Raw genomic sequence first — 24,754 nt, forward strand, 5'->3', positions numbered from 1 at the left:
GATATATTTTTAAGAACATTACAAATGTGGTTACAATTCTTTGAAATGTCTATTTTAAAAAATATATATACAAGCACCAACGGAACAGAATTGAGAATCCAGACATAAATCCATCCACATATGAGCAGTTGATATTTGACTAAGGCCCCAAAACGGTTAAATGGGGAAAAGAGAGTCTTTTTAACAAATGGTGCTGCCATAACTGGATATCCATCTGCAAAAAAATGAAACAAGACCCACAACTCACTCCATGCACAAAAACTTACTCAAAATGGATCAAAGACCTAAATATAAAATCTAAAATGATAAAGATCACAGAAGAAAAAACAGGGACAACATTAGGAGCCCTAATACATGCCATGAACAGTATAGAAAACATTATAAAGAACACAGAAGGGAAACTAGATAACTGGGAGCTCCTAAAAATCAAACACTTATGCTCATCCAAAGACTTCACCGAAAGAGTAAAAAGACTACCTACAGACTGGGAAAAAGTTTTTAGCTATGACATTTCTGATCAGCAACTGATCTCTAAAATCAACATGATACTGCAAAAACTCAACTACAAAAAGACAAATAACCCTATTAAAAAATGGGCAAAAGGTATGAATAGACACTTCACTAAAGAAGACATTCAGGTAACTAGCAGATATATGAGGAAATGTTCACAATCATTAGCCATTAGAGAAATGCAGATCAAAACTACAAGGAGATTTCATCTCACTCCAACAAGGCTGGCATTAATCCAAAAAACACAAAAGAATAAATGTTGGAGAAGCTGTGGAGAGACTGGAACATTTCTACACTGCTGGTGGGAATGTCAAATGGTACAACCACTTTGGAAATCGATTTGGTGCTTCCTTAAAAAGTTAGAAATAGAACTACCATACAATCCAGGAATCCCACTCCTTGGAATATATCCTAGAGAAATAAGAGCCTTTACACGAACAGATATATGCACACCCTTGTTATTGCAGCACTGTTTACAATAGCAAAAGGATGGAAGCAACCAAGGTGCCCATCAACGGATGAATGGATAAATAAATTATGGTATATTCACACAATGGAATACTACGCATCGATAAAGGACAGTGAGGAATCTCTGAAACATTTCATACCGTGGAGGAAACTGGAAGGCATTAGGCTGAGTGAAATTAGTTGCAAAAGGACAAGTATTGTATAAGACCACTATTATAAGAACTTGAGAAATAGTTTAAACTGAGAAGAAAATGTTGTTTTGTGGTTACGACAGAGGGGAGGGAGGCTGGGAGACGGGTATTAACTAATTAGTAGATAAGAACTACTTTAGGTGAAGGGAAAGACAGCACATAATACAGGGGAGGTCAGCACAATTGGACTAAACCAAAAGCAGTTTCCTGAATAAACTGAATGCTTCAAAGGCCAGTGTACCAGGGGCAGAGGTCTGGGGACCATGGTTTCAGGGGACATCTAAGTCAATTGGCATAATAAAATCTATTAAGAAAACATTCTGCATCCCACTTTGAAGACTGGCGTCTAGGGTCTTAAACGGTAGCAAGCAGCCATCTAAGATGCATCAATTGGTTTCAACCCACCTGGATCAAAGAAGAATGAAGAACACCAAGGACAAAAGATGATTACAAGCCCAAGAGATGGAAAGGGCCACATGAACCAGAGACTACATCAGCCTGAGACCAGAAGAACTAGATGGTGCCCGGCTACAACCGATGACTGCCCTGACAGGGAACACAACAGAGAACCCCTGAGGGAGCAGGAGAGCAGTGGGATGCAGACCCCAAATTCTCATAAGACCAGACTTAATGGTCTGACTGAGACTGGAAGGACCTGGTGGTCATGGCCCCCAGACCTTGTGTTGCACCAGGACAGGAACCATTCCTGAAGCCAACTCTTCAGACATGGATTGGACTGGACAATGTGTTGGAGAGGGATGCTGGTGAGGAGTGAGCTTCTTGGATCAGGTCGACAGTTGAGACTATGTTGGCATCTCCTGCCTGGAGGGGAGATGAGAGGGTGGAGAGGGTTAGAAGCTGGCGAACAGGACATGAAAAGAGAGAGTGGAGGGAGAAAGCAGGAGTAATTGGGAATGTGTAGCAAGGTGTATATGGGTTTTTGTGTGAAAGACTGACTTGATTTGTAAACTTTCACTTAAAGCACAATAAAATTTATTTAAATATATATATATATATAAATATCCTGTACTTCATATGTATTCCCAATTTTCTGATTACTGTGCTAACAACAAGAACACCTACTTTCAGCCTTTGAATGTTGATTGCATTGGCAGGCGCTCTCTCTCTCTCTCTCTCAGAGAAATTTATGAGATGTACTGCCTTCAATCTTTTGACTTACTTTTGCAACTTAACTCACAGAGGAAAGGTATCAGACATAAAATCTGAATTGCAGCTGTGTTGTTTCAAATTGAATAATGTCTACCGGGTGAGACACTGAGTCAAGGACTAAGTTTGCTGCATAAGGAAAATATTCATGAGTGTTGCTGGAAAAGCTGACAGCACCGCATCTGCAGGCTCCATTTTAGATAGAGAAATATGGGAATGAGAGCACATTGCTAATTTGGCTAGAAAAGAGAAATTCAACTTTTGTAACCAAGTCAGTAGTATCCATGAGAGTATCTACAGTATTTGATTACTAGTCATCTTCTTCCATTCTTCCTCATTTTAGAAAATAAAGTTATGAACTTTTAAAACATTAAAACAAATCTCTGATCATCCAGTCATAGATGAAAGATTACCTGGAAAAAGGCAGTGAAGGCATTCTATTGCTCAACGTAGAAAGTTATCTAAAAGAGATAATAACCCTAAAAGTTAATTTATGAGCCATTGCTTTTATAAGTATAAGCAAATAATACAATGGTTGTATTGAACTAGGCAAAATGCAGATTGAGGTCATATTTTGTACATGTTGATGCATTACCTAGAGAATTTTTTTAAATTTCTTTATTGAAAAATTGTTTTTCATTCAGATCAGGTCTCCACTTGGTCAATTTCACTAGATGGTTAATTAATGTTAAAAGTTCGAGAAAGGGGTAGTGATCTTGAGGGAAAAATGGGTTTTAAAATACTAGACTGTATGTGGAGCAATGATGGTGCAGTGGGTAAGAGCTCAGGCTGCTAACTAAAAGGTCAACAGTGCAAATCCACCAGCTGCTTCTTAGAAACCCTATGGGGCAGTTCCACTCTGTCCTACAGGTTCGCTATGAATTGGAATTAACTCAATGGCAATGAGTTTTATGCATTTTTTAACTAATTGCTTGAACTTGGACTCATTAAAGCCTACTAGCAAGAAACTGGTGGTTTTAAAATTGGGTAGAAATCTCAGTTCATAAAGTTGATGGAGTGTACATATGCTCTCATTTTTTAACCTGAATTTATGCTGATGGATGAGCATATATGAAATATAACTTGGCCATTGGGATTGAAAGAACACTGGATTAGCAGTCAGAAGAATGCATTCCTACTACAATCATAAGCCAGCTGTGTAACACTGAATACATAAAATCTCTCTTTTCATGTCAAAGCTGCTTGAAAGCTAAAATAGTATGATAAAAAAAAAACAGACCAAACTTTTCCATAAGCCCAAGTATATTCTACTTTAATCGACAGGACAGTGTACATTGAGCTAGAGAGTTACATGACATGAACTTGCCTCATGGAGCTCTTGGTCTCCTTAAGAAAACAACTCTGATACACAAAGAGAAGTCTAGGATAGACAATCTGTAAAGTCATTTTCAGTCTTAACTCTCTATGACAATTCAAGACTAAATTAGATGTTCTGCTGGCATGTATAGTAAGACTTCAGAATCAGAAAAGTTAGGGCAGGAATACAGTGTACACAGAGTTAACTGAAGGAAAATGAGCTAATAAACCCTAGGGAGTCAACTAAGTTGCAGTATAAAACATTCCCTTGGCTTTCAAAGTAAGAATTGGTTTAATAATGCAATAAATGAAGTAATATGAAAGCTGAGGGCCAATATTAGTCAGTCAAAACCTGCTAGCAATCGAATGAACATGACCTTTTTTTAAAAACCATTTGCATGAACAAATAACCATCTTCATTAATGAAGTCAATATAATGCAGAAATGTTTAAATTTAACAATTTTTAAGAATAAATTGCAATCATTTTTAAGGATGATTAGAATTTTTAGATAGCTTGAAAAAAGTCACAGCTGGCCTATTTATATGAAAAACCTTAGTGATCACTTTAGACTATTGCACTCAACTGGGTACATTGGCACAACATCATTTGTTAACAGAGCCTAATGTCATACTCAAAATCACTCATGTCATACAGTTGTGATAAGGAATTGTTATAATTCAATGCATTTGGCACAGTATAAGAGACCTGCTTTAAGAAAAGGAGAACAAACAGAGAAGGGAAAGGAATTATAGTCTCGGATGATTCAACTGGAACTAGTTAAATCTTCAGGGATTACCAACAAAAAGTCCATTAATATTGCTTAAAATAGCTGTTTTTAGAATTTGTCAGACATATGCAAATTAAATTAAAACAATGATGAAATAGGATAGTACTGCCAATAAACTTGACCACTGCCTCCCCCAATCTTCTAAGAAAAATTAAACAATGTTTTAGAGTTGAAAAAGAACTCTTTATTGTACCAGTATGACAAATTGGCTAAGAGGTGGACATATAAATATGCTCTTGCTCCTTCCCTTCACCTAGAGCAATGAGGAAATGGGTTTACGAGATAAGATATCCACAGATCAATATAATTACTTAGCAATATTATAAATTGAAAGCACTAAATTTAGACTCGTCTATTATCAGTACATATCATTTTATTAGCCATCATTATCACACAACGTTCCTGATGAATTTTAAATCATTGATCTTTACTGTTTAAATGGGAATGTCACACAAAATAAAAGTTCTGAAATGTTTGAGAATTTAGAAAATTAGTTGTTAACGTGTGTAGGCTAATGCTGACAGGGATGATTTTCTTCCACACAGGTTTATTTCAGAGTAAATAAATTGTCCAGTACAGTGAAGTCTCCCACGAATGTAAAGGAGAAGACCAAAGTGATGCTATTGTCTGAACCAGACTTTAAACAGTTATTTAACTCATGCTTGCATGAAATTATGAGTCGGAATTGCCTTGATGGCAGCTGCTTTGGATTTTTTTCTTTTTTTTTTTTTTTGGTTTTGCATGAAACTGATAAGCACTTTCTTTATCAGGAAGACAAATATTTTCGATGTCTGCATATTAAGAAGAGAAAGGGGAGGAGGAAGGAAAGAGGGAAAATATAGTTTCTCTACAAAGCAATGAGCTGTTTAAACTAGTAAAAATAAAATTAACTGTGCTAGTAGGTACCCTCCATACTTTTCCTATCAAATAATGTATGGACTATGGAGTTTGTTGCTACAAGAAAAACTTTAGGAACCTAGTGGATGCTTAAGAAGCCCTGGAGTTATGGATTAAATTGTGTCCCCCAAAAATGTGTGTCAACTTGGCTAGGCCATGATTACTGGTATTATGTGATTATGATGTGATTTTCCTGTATGTTGTAAATCCTACAATGATTCAGTGGCAGTGGGTTTTTATGATGCTAATGAACCAGGATTAGACGCAGTTTTGTTACTGAGGCTGGTCTCAATCTCTTTTGAGATATGAAAGAGAGAAGCAAGCAGAGAGACAGGGGGACCTCATACCACCAGGAAAGCAACACTGGGAGCAGAGCGTGTCCTTTGGACCCAGGGTCCCTGTGCCTGAAAAGCAATTAAAGCAGGGAAAGATTGATGACAAGGACATTACCCCAGAGCCAACAGAGAAAGAAAGACTTCCCTTGGAGCTGATCCCCTGAATTTGGACTTCTAGCCTCCTAAACTGTGAAAGAATAAATTTCTGTTTGTTAAAACCAACCACTTGTGGTATTTCTGTTATAGTAGCAATAGACAAGTAAGACCTCTGGGATGCAATGGTTAAGTGCTCAGCTGCTGACTGAAAGGTTCGCAGTTCAAACCACCCAGCCACACAGGGAAAAAAAGATGTGGCAGTCTGCTTCTGTAAAGATTACAACCTTAGAAACCATATAGGGGAATTCTACTATGTCTTGTAGGGTCGCTATGATTCCAAATTGACTTGTTGGCAACAGGTTTTTAGTGGATATTACTAAATAACTCCTGTATATGGTTTATTCTATATAAGGGTTTTAGTTTCATTTATTAAAAAAACAGGAGGCGGAGCCAAGATGGCAGAATAGACAGACGCTTCTGTTGAGCCCTCTTTACAACAAAGACTGGAAAAAAACAAGTGAAACAATTATATTTATGACAAGCTGGGGGCCCTGAGCATCAAAGACAAGCTTAGGCAACGAACTGAGGGGCAGCGGGAAGAAGAAGCCATTCAGAAGTGGAGAGAAATTACCGGACCTGAATCGCAGGGAGCCCTCAGGCACCGTTCCCGGAGTAGTTGCTGCGGGTGGCGGTAGCAGGCTGGTTCTAGCATTCTGTTGCAGTTTCCTCAGGGAGAAGCAGCCAGCCACACAGCCCACTCACACCTCTGGAACCTGATGAGAAATGCGCACACTCAGCAAAAGCTAAGCACTTTCGTGTATTTACTGCGCTCCCCCCACCCTCAAGATGGTTTCAGTGGCTGAATCCCTGGGCCGGAGATAGACCCTGGTGAGCACCTAGAGCCACCCTCCCAGCCTTGGGGAAGGAAGAAATTTGCAATGGCGGGAGGGGGGGTAAGATAATTTGCTAGCTCCATTAACCAGGGGAGCTCAGGACAGAAGCAGCTCCTATCCAGGCATAAACCATCCATGGACCTTGAACACCTTTCCCCTCTGAATGGACCTGTGTGGGCCTATTTTGGGAGAATAGGCCCTTGTAGGCAAACTCCAACCATTTCAGCTGTGCTGTGGAGAGGTGGGTGTTTGACGTTTGACATTGCTTTACCTATTAAACAAGGTCCTCACCTACCCACTTCAGGGACCTAAGGACGGGTAGCTCAACTCAGGTCACCCAGCCACCCATGACAGGGGTCCAAAGATAACTGATACTTCCCAGTCCTTACAACCAAAAAGTTTGGGTGCCCTTGCTTCCTCTGCAGAACCCACCCACCAGCATGCTTTAGGGAACAGAGACACGTTTTCCTCAGAAACACTTGGGGGTCGGTTCTCAGCCCCCTGCCTTGTTCAGAGTGTGACCCCCTGCTGCACTCAGAAACCGGTATATACGCTAATCACCCCTTCCCCTCTAAGACTGTAGGACAGAGCCTGTACCACACACTTGATGATCAACTACCTGGAAACCTGAGCTGAATTCATACAAGAAAACTGAATGGACTTCTAGACCGATAACAAGTTCTAGCCAACTGGGGACAGGACACCAGAGCTTCAAAGGCAAAGATAATCAAGCAAGCTCACTGAAGCAACCCATAAGGGTATAACAAAACAAGAATAAAGCAAGCAGCTACGACACAGTAAGCAAGCATAAACTAATACAATAACTTATAGATGGCTCGGAGACAGCAGTCAATATCAAGTCACATAAAGAAACAGACCATGATCACCTCGATAGGCTCTCATAACAAAGAATCCAGGGATTTAATAGATGAAACCGCATTCCTGAAATTACCAGATGCATACAAAAGTTTAATATACAGAACCCTTCAAGACGTCAGGAAGAAAATGAGGCAATACACAGAACAAGCCAAGGAACACACAGATAAAGCAACTGAAGGAATTAGAAAGACTATTCAGGAACTTAATGAAAAGTTTAATAAGCTGGAAAAATCCATAGACAGACAGTAATCAGAAATTCAAAAGATTAACAATAAAATTACAGAATTAGCTAACTCAATAGAAAGTGAGAGGAGCGGAATTGAGCAAGTAGAAGCTAGAATTTCTGAACTCGAAGATAAATCACTTGGCTCTAATATATTTGAAGAAAAATCAGATAAAAGAATTTTAAAAAATGAAGAAACCTTGAGAATCATGTGGGACTCTATCAAGAGAAATATCCTACAAGTGATTGGAGTACCAGAACAGGGAGGGATAACAGAAAATACAGAGAAAATTGTTGAAGATTTGTTGGCAGAAAAGTTCCCTGATATTGTGAAAGATGAGAAGATATCTATCCAAGATGCTCATCGAACTCCACATAAGGTAGATCTTAAAAGAAAGTCACCAAGACATATTATAATCAAGCTTGCCAAAACCAAAGATAAAGAGACAATTATAAGAGCAGTGAGGGATAAAAGAAAAGCCACTTACAAAGGAGAGCCAATAAGAATAAGCTCGGACTACTCAGCAGAAACCATGCAGGCAAGGAGACAATGGGATGACATATTTAAAAAACTGAAGGAAAAAAATTGCCTGCCAAGAATCATATATCCATCAAAACTGTCTCTTAAATATGAAGGTGAAATTAAGACATTTCCAGATAAACTCTAGTTTAGGGAATTTATAAAAACCAAACCAAAACTACAAGAGATACTAAAGGGAGTTCTTTGGTTAGAAAATCAATAATATCAGGTATCAACCCAAGACTAGAACACTGGGCAGAGCAACCAGAAGTCAACCCAGACAGGGAAATCCAAATATACAAAGCAAGATTTAAAAAAAAACAAAATGCCCAACACAAGGTAACGGCGATGTTATTACATAAAAGAAGACAACATTAAAATAATAAAGAGGGACTAAGAAATGTAATCATACACCTTCCATATGGAGAGGAAGATATGGCGATACAAAGAAATAAAAGTTAGCTTTAAATTTAGAAAAATAGGGGTAAATAATAAAGTAACCACAAAGGAGACAAACTATCCTACTCATCAGAATAAAATATAGGGGAAAAATACAGACTTGGTAGAAACAAAATCAACAACAACAAATATAAGGAAAGGGCAATATATACAGAAAATCTACTCAGCACATAAAATCAAGTGGGAAAAAGAAACTGTCAACACACAAAAAAAGGCATCAGAATGATAGCATGAAATTCATACCTATCTGTAATTACCTGAATGTAAATGGACTAAATGCACCAATAAAGGACAGAGAGTGGCAGAATGGATTAAAAAACAAGATCCATCTATATGCTGCCTACAAGAGACACACCTTAGACTTAGAGACACAAACAAACTAAAACTCAAAGGATGGAAAAAAATATATCAAGCAAACAACAATCAAAAAAAGCAGGAGTGGCAATATTAATTTCTGACAAAATAGACTTTAAAGTTAAATCCATCAGAAAGGATAAGAAAGAACACTATATAATGATTAAAGGGACAATACACCAAGAAAATATAACCATACTAAATATTTTTGTGCCCAATGACAGCGCTGCAAGATACATAAAACAAACTCTATCAGCATTGAAAAGTGAGATACACAGCTCCACAATAATAGTAGGAGACTTCCACACACCACTTTCGGTGAAGGGCAAGTCATCCAGAAAGAAGCTCAATAAAGACAGGGAAGATCTAAATGCCACAATCAACCAACTTGACCTCGTAGACATATACAGAACACCTCACCCAACAGCAACCAACTATACTTTCTTTTCTAGTGCACATGGAACATTGTCTAGAATAGACCACATATTAGGTCATAACGCAAGCCTTAGCAGAATCCAAAACATTGAAATACTACAAAGCATCTTCTCTGACCATAAGGCCATAAAAGTGGAAATCAATAACAGGAAAAGCAGGGAAAAGAAATCAAACACTTGGAAACTGAACAATACCCTGCTCAGAAAAGGCTGGATTATAGAAGACATTAAGGATGGAATAAAGAAATTCAGAGAATCCAATGAGAATGAAAACACTTCCTATCAGAACCTTTGGGACACAGCAAAAGCGGTGCTCAGAGGCCAACTTATATCAATAAATGTACACATCCAAAAAGAAGAAAGGCCCAAAATCAAAGAATTAGCCCTACAACTTGAACAAATAGAAAGAGAGCAACAAAAGAAACCCATAGACACCAGAAGAAAACAAATAATAAAAATTAGAGCTGAACTAAATGAAACAGAAAACAGAAAAACAATTGAAAGAATTAACAAGACCAAAAGTTGTTTTTTTGAAAAAAAATCAACAAAATTGATAAACATTGGCCAAACTGACAAAAGAAAAACAGGAGAGGAAGCAAATAACCTGAATAAGAAATGAGAGGGGCAATATTACAACAGACCCAACTGGAATTAAAAGAATCATATCAGATTACTATGAAAAACTATATTCAAACAAATTTGAAAACCATTTTAGAAGAAATGGATGAATTCCTAGAAACACACTACCTACCTAAACTAACACAAACAGAGGTAGAACAAATAAATAGTCCCATAACAACAGAAGAGACTGAAAAGGTAATCAAAAAACTCCCAACAAAAAAAAAAAGCCCTGGTCCGGAGGACTTCACTGCAGAGTTCTACTAAACTTTCAGAGAAGAGTTAACACCACTACTACTAAAGGTATTTCAGAGCATAGAAAAGGACGGAATACTACCAAACTCATTCTATGAAGCCACCATATCCCTGATACCAAAACCAGGTAAAGACACCACAAGAAAAGAAAATTATAGACCTTATCCCTCATGAATGTAGATGCAAAAATCCTCAACAAAATCCTAGCCAATAGAATTCAACAACATATCAAAAAAAAAAAAAAAATTTCACCATGACCAAGTGGGATTCATACCAGGTATGCAGGGATGGTTCAACATTAGAAAAACAATTAATGTAATCTACCACATAAATAAAACAAAAGACAAGATTCACATGATTTTATCAATTGATGCAGAAAAGGCATTTGACAAAGTTCAACACTCATTCATGATAAAAACTCTCAGCAAAATAGGAGTAGAAGGAAAATTCCTCAACATAATAAAGGGCATTTATACAAAGCCAACAGCCAACATCACCCTAAATGGAGAGAGCCTGAAAACATTCCCACCGAGATTGGGAACCAGACAAAGACGCCCATTATCATCAGTCTTATTCAACGTTGTGCTGGAAGTCCTAGCCAGAGCAATTAGGCTAGATAAAGAAATAAAGGGCATCCAGATTGGCAAGGAAGAAGCAAAACTATCTCTATTTGCAGATGACATGATCTGATACACAGAAAACCCTAAAGAATCCTCCAGAAAACTTCTGAAACTAATGGAAGAGTTCAGCAGAGTATCGGGATACAAGATAAACAAGCAAAAATCAGTTGGATTCCTCTACACCAACAAAAAGACCATCGAAGAGGAAATCACCAAATCAATGCCATTTACAGTAGCTGCCAAGAAGATAAAATACTTAGGAATAAATCTTACCAGGGATGTAAAAGACTTATACAAAGAAAACTACAGTATACTTCTGCAAGAAACCAAAAGAGACTTACATAAGTGGAAGAACATGCCTTGCTCCTGAATAGGAAGACTTAACATTATAAAAATGTCTATTCTACCAAAAGCGATCTATACATTTAATGCAATACCGATCAAAATCCCAAGGACATTCTTTAATGAGATGGAGAAACAAATCACCAATTTCATATGGAACAGAAAGATGCCCTGGATAAATAAGGCATTACTGAAAAAGAAGAACAAAGTGGGAGGCCTTACTTTACCTGATTTTAGAACCTATTGTACTGCCACAATAGTCAAAACAGCCTGGTACCGGTACAACAACAGATACAGGGACCAATGGAACAGAATTGAGAATCCAGACATAAATCCATCCACATATGAGCAGTTGATATTTGACTAAGGCCCGAAAACAATTAAATGGAGAAAAGACAATCTTTTTAACAAATGGTGCTGGCATAACTGGATATCTATCTGCAAAAAAATGAAACAAGACCCTTAACTCACTCCATGCACAAAAACTAACTCCAAGTGGATCAAAGACCTAAATACAAAATCTAAAATGATAAAGATCATGGAAGAAAAATAAGGGCAATGTCAGGAGCCCTAATACATGGCATAAGCAGTATACAAAACATTATAAAGAATGTAGAAGAAAAATTAGATAACTGGTAGCTCCTAAAAATCAAATACCTATTCTCATCCAAAGGCTTCACCAAAAGAGTAAAAAGACTATCTACACTCTGGAAAAAAGATTTAGCGATAACATTTCTGATCAGCGCCTGGTCTCTAAAATCTACGTAATACTGCAAAAACTCAACTACAAAAAGACAAATAACCCAATTAAAAAATGTGCAAAGGATATGAATAGACACTTCACTAAAGAAGACATTCAGGTACCACCAATGTACACGATCATTAGCCTTTAGAGAAATGCAGATCAAAACTAAAATGAGATTTCATCTCACTCCAACAAGACTGGCATTAGTCCAAAAAACACAAAAGAATAAATGTTGGAGAGGCTGTGGAGAGATTGGAACACTCATACACTGCTGGTGGGAATGTCAAATGGTATAACCACTTTGGAAATCGATTTGGTGCTTTCTTAAAAAGCTAGAAATAGAGCTACCATACGATCCAGTAATCCCACTCCTTGGAATATATCCTAGAGAAATAAGAGCCTTTACACGAACAGATACATGCACACCCTTGTTTATTGCAGCACTGTTTACAATAGCAAAAAGATGGAAGCAACCAAGGTGCCCATCAATGGATGAATGGATAAATAAATTATGGTATATTCACACAATGGAATACTACGCCGTCGATAAAGAACAGTGAGGAATCTCTGAAACATTTCATAACCTGTAGGAACCTGGAAGGCATTATGCTGAGTGAAATTAGTCAGTTGCAAAAGGACAAATATTGTATAAGACCACTATTATAAGAACTTGAGAAATAGTTTAAACTGAGAAGAAAATGTTGTTTTGTGGTTACGAGAGGGGGGAGAGAGGGAGGGTAGAAGAGGGGCATTCACTAATTAGATAGTAGATTAGAACTACTTTAGGTGAAGGAAAGACAGCACATAATACCGGGGAGGTCAGCACAATTGGACTAAACCAAAAGCAAAGAAGTTTCCTGAATAAACTGAATGCTTCGAAGGCCAGCGTAGCAGGGGCAGGGGTCTGGGGACCATGGTTTCAGAGGACATCTATGTCAATTGGCATAATAAAATCTATTAAGAAAACATTCGGCATCCCACTTTGAAGAGTGGCATCTGGGGTCTTAAATGCTAGCAAGCAGCCATCTAAGATGCATCAATTGGTCTCAACCCACCTGGATCAAAGGAGAATGAAGAACACCAAGGACACAAGGCGGTTACGAGCCCAAGAGACAGAAAAGGCCACATGAACGAGTAACTAAATTACCCTGAGACCAGAAGAACTAGATGGTGCCCGGCTACAACCGATGACTGCCCTGACAGGGAACACAACAGAGAACTCCTGAGGAAGCAGGAAATAAGTGGGATGCAGACCTCAAGTTCTCGTAAAAAGACCAGACTTAATGGTCTGACTGAGACTGGAAGGACCTCGGTGGTCACGGCCCCCAGACCTTCTGTTAGCACAGGACAGGAACCATTCCCAAAGCCAACTCTTCAGACATGGATTGGACTGGACAATGGGTTGGAGAGGGATGCTGGTAATTCTTGAATCAGGTGGACACTTGAGACTGTGTTGGCATCTACTGCCTGGAGGGGAGATGGGAGGGTTAGAAGCTGGTGAAATGGACACAAAAAGAGAGTGGAGGGAGAGAGCAGGCTGTCTCATTAACCAGAGTAATTGGGAGTGTGTAGCAAGGTGTATATGGGTTTTTGTGTGAGAGACTGACTTGATTTGTAAACTTTCACTTAAAGCACAATGAAAATTACTAAAAAAGAAAAAAATAGCTAAAAATATTTCACTTCTTTAATAAAAAAAAAATCATGAATTGAATAAAAAGTATTAGACATGGAATCAAATAGAGATCAGATCTGATTTTGCCCTGTGCTATGTTTATGTGGCTTACTTATTTAATGACTGTGAGTGTCAGTGTTTATGTCTGTTACACAAATTAAATTAGATAATATGTACACAAATATCTGTTTATTATTAATGTTATTAGATGTATGACTAATACACTAATACACATATTTCTTTCGTTTTTTAAATAGTGTTTTACTTCTCACTATTGTCAGGTTTGGGACCAATTCTATGCTGACTGGGAAATTTCTTCCTTGCAACCAAGTATTCAATGCGGGATTCTTTACTTCTGCACATTTTTTTTCCCTTTGAGTAATTCTCTTGACCAGAGAATGAAAACACCACCATGGGAACACAGTACTAAATTCTTCAGGTAAAGTTCAAATTTGACTTATTTAGAAATGCTGTAGTTATGTTTATCAAGTTTTGAATCAGCTAGAGGACTTCAGTTTTATTGGGCTGTAGTTCAGGAAATTCATATGACAATATGATGATGTAAGATATATATGCTGTAATCCTGCCTTACAATTTGAAAATTGAAATATACCAGCTTAACTATTAAGCCAATTATCTCTTTCTAGAAGTGAATGTTTTTGATATGTGCCATTGAATCGGTTTGACTTATAGCGACACTATGTACAACAGAAAGGAACACCACCTGGTCCTATGCCATTCTCACAACCATTGTTGTGCTTGAGTCCATTGTTGCAGTCACTGTGTCAATCCATCTCACTGAAGTCTTCCTCTTTTTTTGCTGACCCTCTACTTTACCAAGCATGATGTTCTTCTCCAGGGACTGATCCCTCAAGATAACATGTCCAAAATATGTGAGACAAAGTCTCGTCATTCTTGCTTCTAATGAGAATTTTGGCTCTACTTCTTCCAAGACAGATTTGTTCGTTCTTCCGGCAGTCCATGGTATATTCCATATTCTTCACCAACACCATAATTCAAAGGTGTCAATTCCTCTTTTGTCTTCCTTATGCATTGTCCAGCTTTCACATGCATACGAGGCAATCAAAAACACCATGGCTTGGGTCACACACACCTTAGGCCTCAAGGTGACATCTTGGCTTTTTAACACTTTAAAGAGGTCTTTTGCAGCAGATTTGCCAAAGGTAATGTGCCCTTTGATTTCTTGACTGCTGCTTCCATGGACTTTGTGGACCAAAACAAAATTAAATCCTTTACAATTTCAGTCTTTTCTCCCTTTATCATGATGTTGCTTATTGGTCTAGTTGTGAGGATTTTTTGTTTTCTTTATGTTGAGGTGCCCCCATGTGTCTATCAGTTTGTCGTACTGTAGGGGCTTGTGTGTTGCTGTGATTCTGGAAGCTATGCCACCAGTATTCAGATATCAGCAGGGTCACTCATGGAGGACAGGTTTCAGCTGAGCTCCCAGACTAAGACAGATTAGGAAGAAGGACCCGGCAGTCTACTTCTGAAAAGCATTAGCCAGTGAAAACTTTATGAATAGCAGCTGAGCATTGTCTGATATAGTGCTGGAAGATGAGCCCCCCAGGCTGGAAGGCACTCAAAAGATGACTGAGGAAGAGCTGCCTCCTCAAAGTAGAGTCAACCTTAATGATGTGGATGGAGTAAAGCTTCTAGGACCTTCATTTGCTGATGTGGCACGACTCAAAATGAGAAGAAACAGCTGTAAACATCCATTAATAATTGGAACCTGGAATGTACGAAGTATGAACCTGGGAATATTGGAAATCATCAAAAATGAAATGGAACACATAAACATTGATATTCTAGGCATTAGTGAGCTGAAATGGACTGGTATTGGCCATTTCGCATTGGACAATCATATAGTCTACTATGCTGGGAATGACAACTTGAAGAGGAATGCTTTTGCACTCATCGTCAAAAAGAATGTTTCAAGATCTAGTCTGAAGCACAACACTGCCAGTGATAAGATAATATCCATATGCCTACAAGGAAGACCAGTTAATACGACTATTATTCAAATTTAAGCACCAACCACTAAGGCCAAAGATGAAGAAATAGAAGATTTTTATCAGCTGCTGCAGTCTGAAATTGATCGAACATGCAATCAAGATGCATTCATAATTACTGGCGATTGGAATGCGAAAGTTGGAAACAAAGAAGATGGATCAGTAGTTGGAAAATATGGCCTTGGTGACAGAAACAATACTGGAGATCAAATGATAGAATTTTGCAAGACCAACAACTTCTTCATTGCAAATACCTTCTTTCACCAACATAAATTTTTTTTATACACATGGACCTCACAAGATGGAACATACAGAAATCAAATTGACTACATCTGTGGAAAGAGACAATGGACAAGCTCAATCTCATCAGTCAGAACAAGGCCAGGGACCGACTGTGGAACAGACCATCAATTGCGCATATGCAAGTTCAAGCCGAAACTGAAGAAAATCAGAGCTAGCCCATGAGAGCCAAAATATGACCTTGAGTATATCCCACCTCAATTTAGAGACCATCTCAAGAATAGATTTGATGCATTGAACACTAGTGACCGAAGACCAGATGAGTTGTGGAATGACATCAAGGACATCATCCATGAAGAAAGCAAGAGGTCACTGAAAAGACAGGGAAGAAAGAAAAGACCAACATGGATGTCAGAGGAGATCCTGAAACTTGCTCTTGAGCTTCAAGCAGCTAAAACAAAAGGAAGAATTGATGAAGTAAAAGAACTGAACAGAAGATTTCAAAGGGCCTCTCAAGAAGACAAAGTAAAGTATTATAATGACATGTGCAAAGAGCTGGAGATGGAAAACCAAAAGGGAAGAACATGCTCGGCGTTTCTCGAGCTGAAAGAACTGAAGAAAAAATTCAAGCGTCAAGCTGCAATAGTGAAGGATTCCATGGGGAGAATACTAAATGATGCAGGAAGCATCAAAAGAAGATGGAAGGAATACACAGTCATTATACCAAAACCAATTAGTCGATATTCAACCATTTCAAGAGGTGGCTTATGATCAGGAACCGATGTTACTGAACAAAGACGTCCAAGCTGCTCTGAAGGCATTGGCAAAAAACAAGGCTCCAGAAATTGATGGAATATCAATTGAGATGGTTCAACAAACAGATGCAGCGCTGGAGGTGCTCACTCGTCTATGCCAAGAAATATGGAAGACAGCTTCCTGGCCAACTGACTGGAAGGGATCCATATTTAGGCCTATTCCCAAGAAAGGTGATCCAACCAAATGTGCAAATTATAGAACAATATCATTAATATCACATGCAAGCAAAATTTTCCTGAAGATCATTCAAAAACGGCTGTAGCAGTATATAGACAGGGAACTACCAGAAATTCAGGCTGGCTTCAGAAGAGGTTGTGGAACCAGGGATATCATTGCTGATGTCAGGTGGATTCTGGCTGAAAACAGAGAATACCAGAAAGTTGTTTACCTGTGTTTTATTGACTATGCAAAGGCATTCGACTGTGTGGATCATAACAAACTATGGATAACACTGCAAAGAATGGGAATTCCAGAACACTTCATTGTGCTCATGAGGAACCTTTACATAGATCAAGAGGCAGTTGTTCGGACAGAACCAGGGGATACTGATTGGTTTAAAGTCAGGAAAGGTGTGTGTCAGGGTTGTATTCTTTCACCATACCTATTTAATCTGTATGCTGAACAAATAATACGAGACGCTGGACTATATGAAGAAGAACTGGGCATCAGGATTGGAGGAAGACTCATTATCAACGCGCGTTATGCAGATGACACAACCTTGCTTGCTGAAGTGAAGAGGACTTGAAGCACTTACTAATGAAGATCAAAGACCACAGCCTTCAGTATGGATTACACCTCAACATAAAGAAAACAAAAATCTTCGCAACTGGACCAATATCATGATAAACGGAGAAAAGATTGAAGTTGTGAAGGATTTCGTTTTACTTGGATCCACAATCAACAGCCATGGAACCAGCAGTCAAAAAATGAAAAGATGAGCATTGCATTGGGCAAATCTGCTACAAAGGACCTCTTCAAAGTGTTGAAGAGCAAAGATGTTACCCTAAAGACTAAGGTGCGCCTGACCCAAGCCATGGTATTTTCAATCACATGATATGCAGGTGAAAGCTGGACAATGAATAACAAAGACTGAAGAAGAGTTGACGCCTTTGAATCGTGGTGTTGGAGAAGAATATTGATTATACCATGGACTGCCAAAAGAATGAACAAGTTTGTCTTAGAAGATGTGTGGCCAGAATGCTCCTTAGAGGCAAGGATGGCGAGACTGCGTCTTACATACTTTGGACATGTTGTCAGGAGAAATGAGTCCCTGGAGAAGGACATCATGCTTGGCAGAGTACAGGGTCGGCGGAAAAAAGGAAGCCCCTCAACAAGGTGGATTGACACAGTGGCTGCAACAATGAGCTCAAGCATAACAACGATTGTAAGGATGGCGCAGGACCGGGCAGTGTTCCGTTCTGTTGTGCATAGGGTCGTCATGAATTGGAACTGACTCGACGGCACCTAACAACAACAACAACAATGTTGAGATGTAATCCATACTGAAGACTGTAGTCTGATCTTTATCAAAAAGTGCTTCAAGTTCTCTTCCTTTTTAGCAAGCATGGTTGTGCCATCTGCATACCAAAGTTTATTAATGAGTCTTCTTCCAATCCTGATGCCACAGATTATTTGCTCAGCATAGGCGTTGAATAAGTATGGTGAAAGAATACAACCCTGCCGCACAACTTCCTTAACTTGAAACCATGCTGTATCCCCTTGTTCTGTTCCAACAACTGCTTCTTGGTCTAAGTACAGTTTCCTCATAGCACAATTAAGTGTTCTGGAATTTCCATTCTTCTCAATGTTATCTATAATTTGTTATGATCCACACAGTTGAATGCCATTGCATGCTCAAGTAATACACAGGTAAACATCTTTCTGGTATTCTCTGCTTTCATCCATGATTCATCTGACATCAGCAATAATATCCCTTGTTCCACAATCTCTTCTGAATCCAGGTTGAGTTTCTGGCAGTTCCCTGTCGATGTACTGTTGCAATTGCTATCAAATGATCTTCAGCAAAATTTACTTGCATGTGATAGTAACGATATTGTTCCAACGTTTCCACATTCTGTTGGATCACCTTTCTTTGGAATGCAGTTGACCATGTACCTGTCTTCCAAATATCTTGGCATAAACTAGTGAGAGCTTACAGTGTTGTATCTGTTTGTTGAAACATCTCAGTTGGTATTCCGACAACTCCTGGAGCCTTGTTTTTTGCCAATACTTTGAGTGCAGCTTGGATCCCTTCCTTCAGTACCATTGGTTCTTGATCACATGTTACTTCCTGAAATGACTGAACATCGACCAATTTTTTTTTGGTACAGTGACACTGTGTATTCCCTCCACCTTCTTTTGATGCTTCCTGGATCATTTAATATTTTCTCCATAAAATCCTTCGATGTTGCAATTCAAGGCTTGAAGTTTTTTCTTCAGTTCTTTCAGCTTGAGAAATGCTGAACATGTTCTTCCCTTTTGGTTTTCTATCTCTAGGTCTTTGAACATTTCATTATAATACTTTACTTGTCTTCCAGCCACCCTTCAAAATCTTCTGCTCAGCTCTTTGACTTCATTCTTCCTTTCACTTTAGGTACTCTGTGTTCAAGAACAACTTTCAGAGTCTTTTCTGACATTCACTTTGGTCTTTTCTTTCTTTCCTACCATTTTAACGACCTCTCACTTTCTTCATGTCTGATATCCTTGATGTCATTCCACAAATCATCTAATCTACTGTCATTAGTGCTCAATGCATCAAATCTATTCTTGAGGTGATCTCTAAATTCAGGTGGAATATACTTAAGACCATAGTTTGACACTCTTGGACTTATTCTAATTTTCTTCAACTTTAACTTGAACTTGCATGTGAGCCCTTGATGATCTGTTCCACAGTCAGCCCCTGGCTTTGTTCTGACTAATGATATTGAGCTTTTACATAGTCTCTTTCCACAGATGTAGTTGATTTGATTCCTATGAATTCCATCTGGTGAGGTTCACATGCATAGTCGCTGTTTATGTTGTTGAGAAAAAGGTATTTCCAATGAAGTAACTGGTCTTCCAAAATTCTGTCATGCGATCTCTGGCATTGTTTCTATCACTGAGGCTGTATTTTCCAACTACCAATCCTTCTTCTTTGTTTCCAACTTTCTCATTCCAATCACCAGTAATTATCACTGCATCCCGATTGCTTGTTTGATCAATTTCGCTGTAGAATTTGGTAAAAACTTTTAATTTCTTCATCTTTGTCATTAGTGATTGGTGCATAAATTTGAATAATAGTTGTATTAACTGGTCTTCCTTGTAGGTGTATGGATATTTTCCTAACACTGACAGTTTTTGCACGTCAGGATAAATCCTTAAAAGTTCTTTTTGACAATGAATGTGACACCATTCCTCTTCAATTTATCATTCCTGGCATGGTAGACCATATGACTGTCTGATTGAATATACCAACACCTGTCCATTTCAGCTCACTAACGCCTGGGATATTGATCTTTACTCCTTCCATCTTTATTTTAGGAGTGAATAGCCACTCCTAAAACAAAGGATGACATATGATACTTGTCAGCTGTTCTTTGGTTTACAAGTTTCTGCAAGTAGGACTAAAAAACTTCTTTTGATTTGTCTACTTGGATCACTGACTTCAGAAAGAAAAGAGGAAAGAAGGGAGGGAAGAAAGGGAGAAAAGAAATTCAAACCTATGTCATATTTTCAAAAGAGATACAATCTTTTCTTCTACATATGCAATACATTTCCACCTGTAAACGATCTTATTGACCCCTGGCCAAAGTGAAGTAGAAGGGCTACGGACCTGACACTCACTCTAAAATTTAACCACATACATCACTTTTACTAATATGTTAGAAACCAAATGCTCGATATCAGAAAACACACATGCACACATACACACATACACATGCATGCACACACAAGCACATGGAGATATGATAGTAGCGATAATGGCAGTGTTTTGATAGTGACCCACACACAAGGTCTTAATAAAATTGTTTAGAAGTATTTGTAAATAACTACAAACCCATTGCCATTGAATCAACTCCAACTCACAGTGACCCTTCAGGACAGAATAAAACTGACTGTCCCATAGGGTTACCAAGGAGCAGCTGGTAGATTCCAACTGCCACCTGAAACTGAAAGAAGCAAAGAAAAGTTCTCCCCTAGAGTCTTTGGAAGAAGTGCAGTCCTGCCTCTTGATTTTGGACATCTGCCTTCAGAACTGGAGAGAATAAATTTCTGTGCTTTAAGCCACCAAAGTTTGTGGTAATTTGTTAGAGAAGCCCCTGGAAACTACTACAGTACGTTTCCAATAAGTTCTGTCTTGTGCCTAAGCTAGATTGAATCGGTTTCTGTTGTTTCATACTTGAAGAAAATTGTAGCATATAGTTTGTGTGCATGTGAATGCACTAATTCAAATACAGAATAGAAATTACTAAAAACTGGTTTTCTTGATTTAAAAGAGGAGGCTTACCCAAACATGAAGGAAACTGGAAATTACATTTTGTGAAACCTAGAATCGACTCTGAAACTCTGTTATATACATCTTCATATTTTCTATTATAATCTGGGCCTGTCTATGTATTTAGAACAAAGCCTATTGTCACTCATTGAACAAATTTTGCTTAGAGAATTAAAACCACCGTATTTTTTGGTAAGAAATTTTATTCTATAGAAATATTACCAAAATATCATAAGCTTAAGACAAGGAAGTATGTATAAATGATAAATACCTGCCCGCTATGTGTGTGAAGGAAATATGTGTTTGTTTTTTTTGAGGGTGAAATACCTACTACCATCAGAAAATGATCTTTGTTGTTTAAAACACATATATACTCCTTTTCCACCAATATTTATTGAATCAAGAAGCTAAATGTTTGATTGTGACTAATAATTGATACAGTTATACATTTTTAAGCTTAATGATATAGTGGAATTCTAAGCTCCAGAAAAGAAAATAAGACATAGAAATACATGAAAGAAAAAAAAAAAGTAGATTTTTACATTATAGAGTCATTCTCTGTGGGTGCTTTACTTCCCACAGTCTAATAATCAGGCAGTGTAAATGGTTTTAAGTAGGATCAAGCTAAAATAAGTATGTTCTCAGCCACGCAAGCATCTGCTGATTTCTTAAGGTCCAGAAACATTGGTGAATGTTTTGCATTTCTGGTTTCTGACTTGGATTGAACTGGACACACCAAAACAATGTGAACAGGGCTGTTCTCATGGTATTTTGGCTACAACTGGAAGTAAATCTGCCAGCTTTCCTGTGAGCATGCTTTTCTTTTGCCCAGCTTTGACTGTTTAGAAGTCATGTTACACTCAGCCCCTAATCTGAACTAAAGCTAAGCTATGAAACTTTTAAGAATGCTAGACTGTTTAACTCAAACTTGTGAGAGCAGAGCTTTTAAGAAGCACAATATTGCCAAAAGACATGAACATTTGATAAGTGAGAGCACGGACTGTTAAAACATGTCAGAGGAAATGTCATCCCATCTCATACGAGACGTGCTGTGACCCAATCCGTTCCAGACAGAAATCCCTAACAGAGGTTTTGAGGCACGTCAGGGATGGTCCATCATCCACGTTCAGTGAGAAGAAAAGGGTGTATCAATGGTTAAATCTCCATGAAGGGCTCAGCATTCTAAACTCATATTATGCTAACAGGGTACTTGAAATTAGGTCTTATTTTATAATTTATTAGTAACTTTAATCTTTATTAATCTTCAAATTGATCTCCTCCTACCAAACATTATTTTACACTTTTGGATTTTTTTTTTTTTTTTAATTTTCCAAGGGGAAGAAAAAATGTATTGTCTTATCTGAGGCTGTGTGATTGTTAACATTCTGAAGATTTTTCCACCCTCCTACTTATTCTTTTATCATATTCAAACATAAGTTGGTTCTCTTCTGGACTCATGAAATAGAGTTTCAAGGCTTCTTAAAAAAATCAAAACATTCTAGAATATTCTTTTGGGAAAGGAGTGACAAATTATCCCAATGTTACACAAATGCTTAGATTTTGCCTAGGTCTACGTCCACAAGATAACCACAAATTGAGCCCGTTTTTGCTTTTTCAGCCACCAGTGAAGAAGGAGAACAGCTGGTCCCTCTCCTTTGTATATTCATTTTTTACATACTTAGAGATCGGGCTCTTCCCTTAGTGTTTAACCAAGACTAAAACCCATTGTCATCAAGTTGACTCTGACTCATAGAGAGAGACCCCATAGGACAAAGTAGAACTGCCACATAGAGTTTCCAGGACTATAAATCTTTACAGAAGCAGACTGCCACATCTTTCTCCCACGGTAACCAAGACTAAACAAGTAAAAGTCTTTATTCACCACTTTTATTCCTGGCTCATTAATAATTATGTGGATGACCCCTGTAACTTTTCTAAGATTTTTTTTCCTGTTAAGTTGTAGAATTGGAAGAGAAGTGAACACAGTAGTCTAAAAAGAACTTTACCATTCCTGAAGAACTCTTTTGAAGGATTTCTTTGTTTCTTAAATTGTTTTTCATATCCACTTACTGCTAAAATAAGGATGACACATAGTTAATGTATGTGCTGGAGTTGGATTTATTTCACCCACTTCCAGTAAATGCTTTGTGAGTGTGCTCATGGCATATGTTTTCTTCCCCACATCTGCAATTTTCAGCCCCAGATTATTGACCACCTGATATACATATGCTTGCCTATGTATGAGAGGTAATAAAACATTACCACCACCCATTGCAAAGATCCCAAAATTATCTAAATTCACTTTAATAATTACATAAATAGTACAAGGAGTTTTGGAAGAGGAAACCACATTTCAAAATCAAACATACAAGGGTGAATTACTCTGTGATTATTGCTCCAAGTTGTTTAGAGAGCTGAAACTGGACTTTTTAATGGTCTTGAGTGCTAGCATGTAACAAACATCAACATATAGGACCAACCCCTTCAATGGTTGATGCCCACAACTAACTTCTGTCATTAGTGACAAATTTGATAGATAGATTTAAATCTTTAATGTTTCATATAAACTCTATGCTTAATAGCTAATCAAAAAGTAGGGTCGCTAAAATTTACCCCATTAATAAGGAAATCATTACTATCCACTTTAACTTTTTTTTAAAGATATTTAATATGCCATTACTTTCATCAAATACTATTCTTTAAATGACTAAGTTCATTAGAAATGCCTTGCCACAATTAACTAAGTGGCTGACAGTGGCTTAAATCATAAACACATTTATCGTTTACTCAACAAAAACTCAGAAATGTCATCAAGAATCCAAACTCTTTCCGTCTTTCTGTTCTCCCGCATTTTCATGTGTCCTTTTTCTTCTTCTGACTGATAGATGTCCTCCATGGTTCATGGTGCTATGTTCCTGTTCAGGCCAAGAAGAAGGGGACGGAGGAAGGCCATCAAGCATTAGTCTCATATCTATCTCTTTTACTGGGAACATAAAGTCTTTTTTCAGAACCACCTTCTTCAAGCAGAATTTCTCTCTAAACAGTTGGTCACCTCCATCTGCAAGAATTCTGGGAAAATGATTTTTAGCAAATGAGAGTAGAATTATCATGTTTGGTATAAACTAATCACAGCTAATTTCGTGTTTTACGCAGATGGTCCTATTTTCCAGAGATCAAGGGCCCTCCCATAATTTGCACTTCAATTACCAAAGAAGGAAAGTTTTGGGATGATTGTGGGAGGCAGCTAAAATACCTGCCACAGTAGCCATCCCTCATGAACCATAGTGTGCTTAAACAGAAACTAGTCACAATCAAATCTGGCTCTGGGGAGAGATGTCTCAGGAAATAACCTCAGATAGTTTTATTTAAAAATGTGCAAGCATAGAAAAGAGACAAAACTTTTCAGAGGT

Source organism: Elephas maximus, chromosome 6 (genome assembly GCF_024166365.1).
Source record: "Elephas maximus indicus isolate mEleMax1 chromosome 6, mEleMax1 primary haplotype, whole genome shotgun sequence".
NCBI lineage: Eukaryota > Metazoa > Chordata > Mammalia > Proboscidea > Elephantidae > Elephas > Elephas maximus.